The sequence below is a fragment of the Epargyreus clarus genome, unplaced genomic scaffold, assembly GCF_041222505.1.
Source record: "Epargyreus clarus isolate Ecla_fem2 unplaced genomic scaffold, WU_Ecla_fem_2.2 ptg000015l, whole genome shotgun sequence".
Taxonomy (NCBI): domain Eukaryota; kingdom Metazoa; phylum Arthropoda; class Insecta; order Lepidoptera; family Hesperiidae; genus Epargyreus; species Epargyreus clarus.
Window position 1 is genome coordinate 12,311,795 of NW_027332223.1, and position 14,076 is coordinate 12,325,870.

General features: G+C 37.5%; 1 protein-coding gene and 1 long non-coding RNA gene across 2 annotated transcripts in view; one reads left to right on the plus strand and one right to left on the minus strand.

Moving 5' to 3' along the window:
- Nucleotides 1–14,076, plus strand: part of LOC140748275 (uncharacterized) — a 93,565-nt gene that overhangs the window by 38,480 nt on the left and 41,009 nt on the right. The window lies entirely within an intron of this gene.
- LOC140748134 (uncharacterized) lies at nt 3,816–9,853 on the minus strand. The gene is made up of 2 exons (XR_012102922.1): nt 9,468–9,853; nt 3,816–9,221 (listed from the first exon to the last, which is right to left on the minus strand). It is a non-coding gene; the product is annotated as an uncharacterized LOC140748134 (long non-coding RNA).

The window sequence follows — 14,076 nt, forward strand, 5'->3', positions numbered from 1 at the left end:
AATTCTGTTCTGTTCTGAGAAGTCGTGTCTTCGTCTATTCATTATAAGAATGATGCAGAGTTTGTTTTCAACATCAATGTTGCTTAGAATATCATAACAGTAATATCACATTACATTTCCCACTATCACAATAAAGCGAACGGAGTTGTAAAAGTACTAAGCGGGGAAGGTTCTTCGTTCTCCATCATATTTTAATAGCACTATTATTCATCAGTCAAGACGTTGAGGGCGCGACCTCACGGACTTATTACAGTTCATTAATTCTGGGGCACGAATCGAGAGCCCCACCTCTAACGATACGCCATTATTTTAAAGAGCAATTAGAACGGGAATGGTTTAAAGAATCGAATCGGTATAACATCTCAATGTCATGGATACTGTTATATTATGATGCGTACATAATAGTAGTTAGAAACGTGCTAAGTTTTAGCTCTTTTAAGAAGGATAAAAAGCAGTAATAGCTATGGTTAAAAAACTCGGCCTCTTGATCGAGGGGCTCAAAGTTCAAAGTAGGCACTTTTGATTTCTTAATGTGATGTCCGTGTTAGAAATTAATTATCACTTGCTTTATCTGCATACCTGATAAATATAAAAAAAGTTTTCAAAGGTATGTGAAGTTTCCCTACACGCACTTGGCCAGCGCTTGGACTACGGCCTAGTCCTTCTCACTCAGAGAGAACTGTGCCCAGTGGGACTGTAAAGTATTGATGATGCTGAGTTCATTCGGTACTTCGGTTCATTCAGTAGCTTCTAAACGACAGGTACAAATAAACAAATTAAAACCTTAGCACTAAGTCGTATATTCCCATTATATTATCAAGGCACGTAATGCTTAGCTTAAACTCGCTTACGTTCAAACGAAAATTGGATATAGAGTGGAATGTACAGAAAATTTTAAGCCCAAAATTAGTTCAGTGACACCGGCACAGCTTAACGCTCATACTATTGCGTACAACTTCGTTGGTTTATGCAAATTACACTTCCTAGGTTATATATTTAATCGCTATTTAGCCTGGTTAAATGTTTTGGTAAACTTCGCTTCTCTAATTACCGACAATGTAGATACAATACTTTGGTTACTGCGTGGTGTTTATAAAATAAACACGTTTATTAATTAATTTGTGAAGTTGCTTGGTTTTGGGTTATACCTATCTATTACAAGACTACACTTAGATATTAATATCACAAAGGATTGGTGCTTTAAGTAAGCTTAATATTAGATATAGCTTCATATTTAATGTATCTGTAATGTGTTTCGAGCGTATTTATGTATGTACTTCATTATTTAGGACGCTCTACAGCCTTTAAAGGAAAGGAACGGCTTGAAGGATGCAGATCGGCTTGAAGGATTTTTTATATGTAACCTAACGATAAGGCAGACTACCTGATGGAAAGCAGTCACCGTCGCCTATGGACATTTGCAACACCAGAGGAGTCGCCAATGCATCGCCGGCGTTGACGGAGAGCTCTTTTTACACCCCTCTTGAAGAGCCCCATGTCATAGTCCAGATATTTAACATAATAGGTGTTGCTGGATATGTCTAAATTGTGAGAGAGATATGTTTTTGTTACAATATGTCGCCTGTGAATAAACAATTACAGAAATAAACTAAGTACCACAATACATTTGTCATCACATTTTAGTCGCTGTTGTCTGATTAACACTTGACTCTATTAATCATCTTATACTCATAAATAAATTAAAATGAGTGAAGTAAAAAATTATACCAGCTAAAATTTTCGGTCTAAAATCAGGTATCGTGAAATTGCTCCCATAAATCTCTCGTACAACGGGAGGCTGCTGTTTTTATTGGGCGGCCATCCATCAGCTGCGGCGTCATGGTATTTGTTGGCTAAAGTGATAATCCACGCATCCATCTTAATGGGAACTCGGATACATACCTAATATATTAAATCTGGAAAGGGTTTACTGTTTGCTTACGTGTAATGATGTTTTTTAAGCGGTAGAACTGGATATTTACGGTTACGATATTAGGTACGATCATTATTATCAGTGTGAAGCCGTTCTTACATTCTGGTGGAAAGGTGTGGAATATGAGGTGTGGAGGATGATATCTTAAATATCAGAAGTATCAACGCATCTGTGATAGGTTTCAGGTAGAACCACTGTATGGAGCTACTTATGTCCGTACTTATGACAGATGTCCATGGGCGACTATAATCACTACCCTCAAATGGAATGTGCGCTCGTTTGGTATTTCAACCCTATAAATAATAATTATAGTTTAAAAACTAAAAACCACGCTAAAACCGCACAAGGAAAATTGTTAATTCTGACGATTCTGATGAGTAGAATGGGATAAAATAAAGTATTAAAATGGTGTATTGTCATCGGTTCTTGATAATTGTTCAAAATTTTAAATTAATCGGACCGTTAAAAGTGGGTAAAAATCGAGTTCAAATATTCCGTTATATACATACATAGATGCTAAAAAAAGCGTGGTAAAAACACATCTAAATGATTATGATTTATTATGGGTCTGGGTGTTTATCTACACGTATGTGTGCATGATTATCACACTCAAGAAAAAATATTATTGGAATATGAAAATAGAAATTATCAACCGTCATACTCGTGGGAGGCTGATACACATATTTGCTATAAATATTATTATGTAACTAATAGTGACTATAGCTTGCATAATACCTAAAGCACATCAAAATGTAGGATAAGCAAATAGGCGGCCGAACCGAAATCAATAGCTGCGTTTCAACCACTCACTGATACACATAAGGCTAATAGGTAATAGGTACCTAATAATATATGGTATGTGTTTGGAATTCCCCCTCCTATGAAAGAAAGGTTTTCAACTGAAAAGATAGGCAGCGACGCATATATTTCATAATTATATTGTCCAATAAACTGAAAAAGTTCTCATAGTTTCATAATATAGAAGTTCTCTCAAAGTTTTATAATATAGAAGTACCTATCAAACGCCTGTGCAGTTTACCTGATAGTAAAATATAAATCCCAGATAGGATTTCAACCTAATGTCGATCACAAATGGGTTGCTGCCCTTGAAGATTAAGTTGGAGGGCTTTGTATAAGTCTCTAATATTTTTCACAAGTATTACTTATAATTGTATTGTAACAGTGATAACTAGATGATTATTATTATGAAAACAAAACCCCAACTGGTTAGAAGCCTATGTCAGTCCCAAATATAGACGAATCCAACGACACGTATTGCGTGCCAAAGAATGAGACATATATAAATTATTGGATGATGTACACATATGCACAAAAAAACATTATCCTCCGCGAAACTGAACTTCCTCCTGAGATATTCCCAGAGCGCTATGACATGGGGCTCTTCAAAAAAGGTGCAAAAAGAGCTCTCCTTCAAAGCCGGCGATGCATTGGCGACTCCTCTGGTGTTACAAATGTTCATAGGCGACGTTGACCACTTTCCATCAGGTAGCACGTCTGCTTTATCGTGAGGCTCATATATATATATATAAAAAACTAAAAAAGACATTACAATTCACAAAATTCATCTTCTAAGGCTTAATAGGGAATGGGAGCTCAAATAGAAATAAAAGTTATTTACGTACAGTAATATAGTTTCTGTATCAAGTTTAAACAACCTCGTAAAATTTTACAGCACGTTTAGTGGCTACCTCGACTCACTAGTCGAGGGTAATTTTCATTACACTGTTCGCATATTATGTTTTAATTAGTTAAATATTTATGTGAATGTGTTAATTTGCATGTGAATACAGTAACATTTACTATTGTGTGTGTTTAGTATGTACAATGTACATGTTGGGGTTTTGAAATAACTGCAGCTTCATTAGTTAGTAACATTAATTTTTTATTCCGCCATTTTTGACAACAAGAAGACAAGAGAAAAAATATGACGTTTAGATGCAAAGGCTAACAATTTATAAGTCCGGTTTATTACGGTGGCAACATTTCCCAACATGCCCCCGGGCGTTGAAAGATAATCTTTCAACCAGAACATGTCACAGGTAGCGGGCATATTCTACTAAACGATCGCCGAATTATCCCTGATGCTGTCTTGATATCTGCTACTCGAATAATCCCATCAGCTCCTGGATGAACAGCAACAACTCTTCCAAGTTTCCACTTCAATGGTGGGAGGTCATCTTCCTTTACAACCACCAGCGAGTTGAGTTTTAAGCCATTCTTGCAGGAACGCCATTTGACTCTTTGTTGCAATTCGGAAACATATTCCTTGGACCACCTGGTCCAGAAATGCTGCCTCAGCTGCTCAATACGTTGATATCGGGTTAAGCGAGAAGTTGATTGTTCCTTGTAGCTCGGCTGGGGCAAAGTAGTAAGAGGGCGTCCAATCAGGAAATGTCCAGGAGTCAGTGGAGTGCAGTCCGCTGGATCTGATGACAGTGGAGACAGTGGTCTGGAGTTCAATATGGATTCTATTTGCGTTAGCACGGTATACAGCTCTTCATAAGTCAAGTTACAATGTCCCAACACTCGGCGTAAATGAAACTTGGTTGACTTTACACCTGCCTCCCAAAGACCGCCGAAATTAGGAGAATAAGCTGGTATGAAATGAAAATTTATGCGCTCATTGGCCATATTCTCGCTCAACGAATCTTTATGAGCCTTTAAAAATTTGGATAGGTCGTTGCATGCACCAACAAATGCAGTACCGTTATCGGAATAAATATTACTTGGTTTTCCTCTACGTGCAATAAACCGTTTCAACGCTAATAAATAGTTGTTACTCGTTAAATCACCTACTAGCTCTAAGTGAACAGATTTTGTGGTAAAACAAATAAAAATTGCAATATAAACTTTAACTAATTTACAACCTCGGCCTTGACGGCTTGCGCTCATAATAGGACCTGCATAATCAACGCCTACATTTTCAAATGCGTAACCACCTGGAACCAGACGCTGACGCGGTAGATTTCCCATCAAAGGAGTTATAATTTTACCTGACATGCGATTACACTTTACACATTTATGATAAGTTGCCTTGGCTAATTTTCGACCACCAATGGGCCAATATGACTCCCTGATAGTGGCTAATAGCAACTGGGGACCAGCGTGCATTAACCTTTTATGTTCATAGTCAAAAATAAGTTTTGTGAAAGCATGCGTGGACTGTATTAATATTGGATGCTTTTTACCATAAGAGAAGTCTGAATTGTCAAGGCGACCTCCAACGCGCATTACTTTATCATCATCTAAGAAAACATTAAATTTAAGCAATGAGCTCTTTTTAGGAATATTTTGGTCATTTAAAAGTAATTTATATTCGGGGAAAGACTCGTTTTGACATATACGAACTATTAAATTAATAGCATAATTTAATTCTTCATTTGAAATGAACTTAGTTTTGAATGTTTGTTTTCTGCAAGCATTTACAAAGCGCATGACGTATGCTACGGAACGAACAAGACGTAAAAAATTTGAAAAGCGACTGAAATCGACCAAGCCACTCTGATTTACATTGTCAATATCAACGACATTAAAGGAAACTTCTAATTTAATTTCTGGCAATTTATCTTTGCGTGTGGGTTGAACGGGCCATTGAGACTGACTCTGTTTTAAAAATTCAGGCCCAGACCACCATAAATCTAAATTCAGCAGAGAACCAATATCCACACCACGAGATATTAGGTCTGCCGGGTTCTGATCAGTGGGTACATGTCTCCACGTGCAGTTACCAGCCCTTTCTAGAATTTCAGCGACGCGGTTCCGAACAAAAGGTTGAAGTCTAGAAGGCAACATTTGCAACCATCCCAACACTATGGTGGAATCTGTCCAAAAATAAACCTGATTAATTTTCAGTCGAAGTGAATTAAGGACCTTCTCATACAACCGGGCAGCCACTAAGACACCACACAGTTCCAGTCTTGGTATAGTCGTTGGTTTGATTGGTGCTACACGACTCTTTGCCATTAATAAACGTACCATGACTCCTTCATTATTGGTACTAAGCACATACACGCAAGCACCATATGCGTTTTCGGATGCATCCGAAAATATGTGCAAATCTATCGTGTGATACGAATCACAGACGACCAATCTCGGGATACGCAAGTCATTCAAATGAGGTAACGTTTTTACAATATGATGCCAACGCTTTACAATTTCTGGCGACAGAGGTTCGTCCCACATTAACTTGTCTAACCACAATTTTTGCAGCAACATTTTCATTTTAATCACGCAAGGCGCTAAAAGACCCAAAGGATCAAAAATTTGTGAAATACTTGATAATAAATTACGCTTTGTATTACTATTTGGAATAACATCACTTATTGGAAAGCAAAGTTCATCAGAATTTGCGCGCCAGTTAAGACCTAATAATTTACTGGGCTGTTGAGATCCAATATTTAAATTAAGTGACGTTTGAGCGACCTCAGATTCAAAACAAGACGCATTAGATTTCCATTTTCTTAAATGCATACCTGCTGATGCAAGAGCATCAGTTATTTCTTTACGTAAAAAGTTTAACTCAACTAAATCGTCAGAACCCGTAAGCAAGTCGTCGACATAAAAATCGTGTATGATAATTTCACCTATCTTATTATTAGTGCACTCTAACCCTATTTGTTTCAGACATCTAGTCGCGAGGAATGCAGCACTAGCCGTGCCGTAAGTGACGGTGTTTAACTGATATATTTTTACAGGTTCATTTAAATTATCGCGCCAGAGTATTTGCTGCAAATATCTATCCGACGGGTGAACAACTACTTGTCGGTACATTTTCTCCACATCTGCTGACAAAATGTATTTATGCTGTCTGAATCGAAGGAGTATAGATAACAAGTCGTCCTGAATAGTTGGACCTACCATTTGTATATCGTTAGAGGATATACCAGAAGTACTAGGAGAGCTTGCATTGTACACTACGCGGAGTTTTGTAGTGGTACTGTTCTCACGGAGAACCCCGTGATGTGGAATGTAATATGCTTTATGCTCTCTGGTCTTCTCTATACCGTTTTGCCGCAAAACAGACATATGACCTAACGACTTATATTCTGCCATGAAATCGTAATACATTCTGCTTAAATCAGGCTTAGATTTTAAACGGCGCTCCAAAGACGACAAACATTGCGAAGCACGTTGAAAGGAATCTCCTAAAACAACAGGATCCTGCTTAATTGGAATGCGCACGCAAAAACGCCCATCATCACGACGTGAGGTATTGTCAACGAAATGTTGTTCACATAATTTCTCCTCTGATGAATAATGCGACGAGTTACAATTAATTTCCTCCAATTGCCAAAATCGGGTTAAGTCGCTTCTAATGTCATCAATACCATTAGTACCGCTACTGACAACAGCTTTAGTAAAATTGCACCTAATATAACTTGGTGTTTGTGAAATATGACTGCTTGTCACGGGGCCAGATATTATCCACCCTAGACTGGTTTGACAAAGTATAGGAGAACCATCTCCTAATTTTATTTTTTGTGACCCTAACAAATCCCAAAAGAGATCGGCACCTATTAAAACATCCACTTCACCTGGTGTATAAAACGTAGGGTCAGCCAAACAAATATTAGACGGTATATTAAGATTTGACAGATTTATCTCATGACCTGGTACATTATGTGTAATTAATGGCAAAACAAAACAATTAATGTCGCTGCAAAAACTATTGTCAAGTGACTTTATATTAACACGACATGTTTCGCCTACGTGTGAAACCACGTTATTTATGCCCAGAATAGATCTATCTATCTCTTTTGTTACTAACTTTAACTGCTTACAAAGCCGCTCAGTAATAAGACACGACGTGCTGCCGCTATCGAGGACCGCACGAACAATATGTTCGCAATTATTATTATCGTGTAATTTAATTAAAGCGGTCGATAATAATACTTCGCTTTGCTTTGCTATATAGGAAGGTGCTACCTTTGCTGACAAAGAAACATTATTCGTGTTATCATCAGTGGATGATAATGGCGTGGATATTTTCTCACTTTCATAGCTGCTTACACTTTGTGAATTCCCTATTGACCTACGCGCAGATACATGAATAAGAGTGTTGTGTTTGCGCTTGCACACCTTGCAACCAGGTTTTTTACAGTGGTTAGCAAAGTGACCAGATTGAAAACAATTAAAGCAAACCTTATAAATTGGCAATAGTTTCAAACGGGCATCGTTGCTTAATGCTAGGAACTGCGGACAATTACTTAATCTATGATCACCATTACATTTTACACAGGTTTTAGGAGGTGTTTCTGTACTAGAATTACGCACTGAAATCATACTTTTTATTTTTGGACTAGACTTAGTTGCCATACTAAACTCTTTATTCCGAGATACCTCCAAGGTCTCAATTAAATCAGCGTGATTTCTCATGAATTGCATAAATGTGTTGAATGTAATTATGCTATCTTTATCTAAGCGACCCTTTACCTCCTCCCACTCACGATAGGATTTCTGGTCTAATTTATGAGTAATAATATAAATCAATAGCGTGTCCCAGTGGTCAACTGGTTCACCTAACGATTCTAAAGCCCGCAGGTTCTTGTTAACAGCATCAATTAAATACTTTAATGAAACCGATGATTCCTTTGTAACAGACTCAATTTGAAATAGGGCAGACACATGATTCTGCACAAGTAAGCGTTTATTATCATACCTGTCACACAGAAGTTTCCAAGCTACGGCATAGTTACCCGCAGAGAACTCAATTGACTGGATAACCACCGCAGCAGCGCCCTCCAAACATGCACGTAAATAATGGAACTTGTTAATATCATCAATATCTTCATTGGAATGAATGAGGCTTACGAAGCTATCGCGAAACTCAAGGTAATTATGATATGAGCCACTAAATTTTGGTAAGTTTATTGTAGGTAACTTAACGAGTTTGTGATTATTTGTATTAGAACCTCTTTCACTGCTTGTTGACTTATCTACAGAATTATACTTAATTAACAAATTTTGAGCCTTAGCTAAAGATTTATAATAAATAGACTCAAAATCAGAACGTTCAGAATATTGTCCCTCTATATTCTCCATTACACATTCCAATGCTAACTGTATCTCATCATATTGGTCATACAACGACTCCATCTTACCAATGCGCAACTGCAATTCCGCTGCATCTTGATCATTAAGGGTCTTACCAGAAAGTGAATCGATATAATTGGTAAATATGGTTAAACGGCCTTTAAAACTTGCTCGTTTTTTAATAAGTTCCTTTTCTCGGTCAGCCATTTGGGAGTCAAGCGAAATCAACCTGGAACTGATACAATGTAATGTTAACTATTTGACAGATAAATAGGTTATAATAGGTAAGTATGCTTTAAATTAATTACTTTAGGTTTACAATTGTTACAATATTACTCAATTATACTGTTTACGTTAATCTTTTAGCAATGAATTAACAATTTTATGTTGTAGGTTAATTTTGTAGAACTATATAATACAAAGTCACTTAAACTTAAACAAATTACGAACAATTCCAAAAAAGTACCAATAATATACGCACCTTACAACTTGCAAAGGGATTTACTTACACTTTACAATGAATACAGAGACTGAATAATACTTATTATACTTGACCGAATGCTGGGTGCATATTATTATTCCCGCTTTTGTACCGGCTTTTTCTTCGTACGCAATTAACTTGATTTACTATCCACTGTGCTCCGTTCTATCCACTATCCACTGATTTTCCACTTTGGTTCCGATATTTTAGATTCGGCTACGATGGACCATGTTGGGGTTTTGAAATAACTGCAGCTTCATTAGTTAGTAACATTAATTTTTTATTCCGCCATTTTTGACAACAAGAAGACAAGAGAAAAAATATGACGTTTAGATGCAAAGGCTAACAATTTATAAGTCCGGTTTATTACGGTGGCAACATTTCCCAACAGTACATGTGTGTGGCCACATTTGAAGGTGGTAGAATCTTCGTGGTTGGACTCTGGCGGCATCACCTATTTCTGCCAAGTAACAGCAGTGTTAGGGCTGCCGTGTTCTGGTTTGGAGGGTAAGGGAGACATACTTTTCCGAGGCATTCCAGCTTAGTCCTCAGAGGTAGGGGTGGTATATACAATTTATTTTATACAATGACCTATTTATATTGAAATCTATTTATTTGTATTACAATCATTGTAAAAGCATTTACGTAATGCACATTACCCGTTAGGAATCCATTACTATATTAGCAATTATTAAAGTTGCATGTAACCAAGTTGGCTAATGGATTTCCGTAACCGCTTAGTTGTATTAGCCATTTAATAATTAACGCCTGAATTAGCGTAACTAATCATTGTTTTGCATGTTGGTTTTGTACAATGTAACTACATCGTATTGTTATACTAACATTGAATAAAGATAAATCTTGTTTATTTATAGTTGATCTCAAATAATTTTAATATTTTTTCACGGTTTTAAATGAATAGTCTAACAAAATGTAAACAACTGTCAAAACAATTGTGATGTCAAAATAACTACGGTTTTATATGTATTTTTTACTCGATTTCAGTGATAGACTAACTGCATAGACTTGGAGCCCTAATTGGCATTTTTTTCATGTCACACGTCTGGGCATAACCTCCATTCATCAGTACATCTGGGGAAAGTCTGAAACATATCCAGAACGCCGTTTCCCGCTAGAAAAAGCCGGCGTTTTAATGCTTCCCGAAGCACGGTCTCTAACCGCTAGCGGTCACCCATCTAACTCCTGAACGCGCCCAACATTGCTTAACTTCATAATTCGATTTTCGTAACATAGGTACGCCGTGCAGTTACGCGCATTCGCAAACAGCTTAAGAAGACATGATTAGTTGTTTTACTCAGATACGAGTATTTTTCATATATAGGAAAGAACACTGTTACATATGTAGGTATATAGAAAGATATAAGACCGAATGTAGGACAATACTGTAGAAGTAACAGAGACTGTACAAGTGAAATGAAAATGCTGATTGTGCTTGCGTAAGCGTACCTAAATGCGCCGGTGGCATAGATTCGCTATGCTGTCGTGTAGCATAGATTTGAGGGTATTGTTTTCTTTAGACAAGTTTCTGGTGAAATATACTTGGTGAGATGAATAAAATAAAAATATAATGATAAGCACAGGAGTGCGGGGCAGTGGTTACCATACCGGTTCATTAGTTCGATTCCATTCAATTATTGGCTATGTAGATCTAAATTGGATCTAAGAAGGACTGGTGCCTTAAAACACCAAATTAACAACCCGCGTGGCGCGTTGAGCGGTTACCATACCGGTCTGACGCGCAGAGGGTCCTGGGTTCGATCCCCGGCCAGACAGATATCTAAATGATGAATTTAGATTTCTGTTTCTGGGTCTGGGTGTTTGTGTATTCGTTTATATGTGTGTCCATGGCACCCACGACACAGGGAATACATCCATAGTGTGGTGCTGTGAGTGTAGAAAGTGTGAAGTGTGTTTATGGTTAAAACTAAAATCTACACTCAAATTGTGACACTAGCAGATATTACAAGCTTTATAAATATGGTACCTTTATAAATTTGGACAACCTATCATTCATTTCGTAAACATGATCTAACCCCGACAACGTATCATTAACTTTACAAACATAGACAATAACTGCATTCATATAATCAATACGATAATCTCTACACAACGTATCATTAGTCTATTAAAACGCGACATGCCCTGGTCGACATATCATTCACTTTATAAACGACATATCATCTTTACAAACACGTAAACCTTTCAGTCGCCACACGGCACAAGCACCCTCTAAACCAACAGCGCAGTTTACGCTCGAAACACTTCGTAGACGATAACGCGATGCAGAAAAGTGTTTAAATAATGTCGTTTATAAATAACGTTACTCGATATAACAAAAAATGGTTATCGTGGTACCGACATACGAGTATGTTACTTTTACACGTACGTACACGACAACCAATCATTCGTATAATTATAAATCAACAAGCCTTGGTTAACATATCATTCACTGTATAAACGACGTATCATTTCTTTATAAACGTGAACCCTTCAGTCGCCACACGGCACAAGCACTCTCTGCCAACAGCGCAGTTTACGCTCGAAACACTTCGTAGACACGAGGCAGCCTTAATTTACATAATCTCTTTTATAAATAACGTTACTCGACATGACAAAAAATGGTAATATGACCAGCAGATTTTATTTTCGTATACGCGATAACCCCTGGTCAACGTATCATTCGTTTAATTATAAGTCAACAAGCCTTGGTCAACGTATTATTCACTGTATAAACGACGTATCATTACTTTACAAACGTCAACCCTTCAGTCGCCACACGGCACAAGCACTCTCTACCAACAGCGCAGTTTACGCTCGAAACACTTCATAGACGATATTGCGAGACAGCCTTAGTTTACATGACGTCCTTTGTAAATACGTTATGGTCAACATGTCAGTCGTATAATTATAAGTCAACAAGCCTGGTCAACGTATCATTCACTGTATAAACGAGGTATTATTTCTTTACAAACGTGAACCCTTCAGTCGCCACACGGAACAAGCACTCTCTGCCAACAGCGCAGTTTACGCTCGAAACACTTCGTAGATAACGCGAGGCCTTTGCTATTAAGCCACTTTAGACTTCTCTTAAGAAAATGTCAACGGCTATTTTCGTATCTAACTTGATAATCTTAGCTTGCTAGAATGATAAGTGTTTAATGCGCTTTTTTGTACGATAACTTTTACTTAGTGAAAGAAGTAAATGAAATGACTGATTTTTAATGCTTTTCTAGTATCTTCTTGTTACGTTTAAAAGCTATTACATTGTTACATTTAAACGTGTGAGAAAATTACTATTTGTTAACATATTACTTATTAAAACATATATACGGTCGAATTGAGTAACCTCCTCCTTTTTTGAAGTCTGTTAAAAAGGCAAAATAACAAAAATGGTAACAGTAGAATAGATTGGAAACATATACTGAGACTTGTTGCTAATAATAATCAATACATACAATTTTTTTTAACAAATAAGCACAAATTATCAAATTTCGAACTTTTACTATCGATAGATTAAGTATTATTAACGAGCCTAGATAGGACTTTTAGGTGTAGTATTTCCACTACATCAATGACCTTGATTCATTTTGTTATTCGTTCCATATTTTGCCGCGTACGTGGAAAATGTGGAATGAACTTCCTCCTAAGGTATTCCCTCAGGACTATGACATGGGGCTTTTCAAGAGGGGTGTAAAAAGAGCTCTCCTTCAAAGCCGGCGATGCATTGGTGACTCCTCTGGTGTTGCAAATGTCCACAAGCGACGGTGACCGCTTTCCATCAGGTAGCCCGTCTGCCTTATCGGTGGGTTAAATATAAAAAAGACCTACAGTACAAGAGGTGTAATCATTCAACAGTGAACGGGTCGTAGGCTCGATGACGTCATGCAGAACTTGACACCGTTCAGAACGCCACCATGCTTTAATTGCTGGCAGGAGCGCGATCCGGGAATATTAATTTGTTTTATTCGTAACCCGAATACGCGCACTGAATATACATGACGTTATTTGAGCTATTAAATTAATGAAAGTGATAAAATTTATTCCTATATTTCCATCTTCCGTATAAAACATATTTTTGGTAACGACCTTTTTGAAGTGACACTTTATTATGCAACAAAAATAGTTCAATTGACTGTTTCGTTCTATCAGAAACCTCAATTAGCGTTCTGTTAATGCATCATCTTAAGCAGCAGTTTTGTTCATTGGACAGGTTAGGTAGAAGAATAGGTGAACCAATGATCTGTTGAAGTCAACGGGAAACCATTAAATTCTGAAGGCAAAGAATAAGTAGGCGTGGCGTTATTGGAAAATTTGGAGTTTTATTTCCAATAGTCTTCAAAGACTGTTGAATGAATGGATGAATAATTCAAAACTTAATATATTTATAAGGTAGGTACATAGAGTATTGTCCCTTTTGTTCCGGGACCAGAATAGAGCTACGGTATCTCCTGCCTGTCGTAAGAGGCGACTAAAAGGGGCTTCCAGGATTGCGGGCGGCAAGAGTAGGGGCTCAAACTGCCCGGCCAGCGAGAGGACTCTGGTTACGATCCTCTGGAGATCCCGGAGTCCTTTGCGCAGCGCCGAGGAC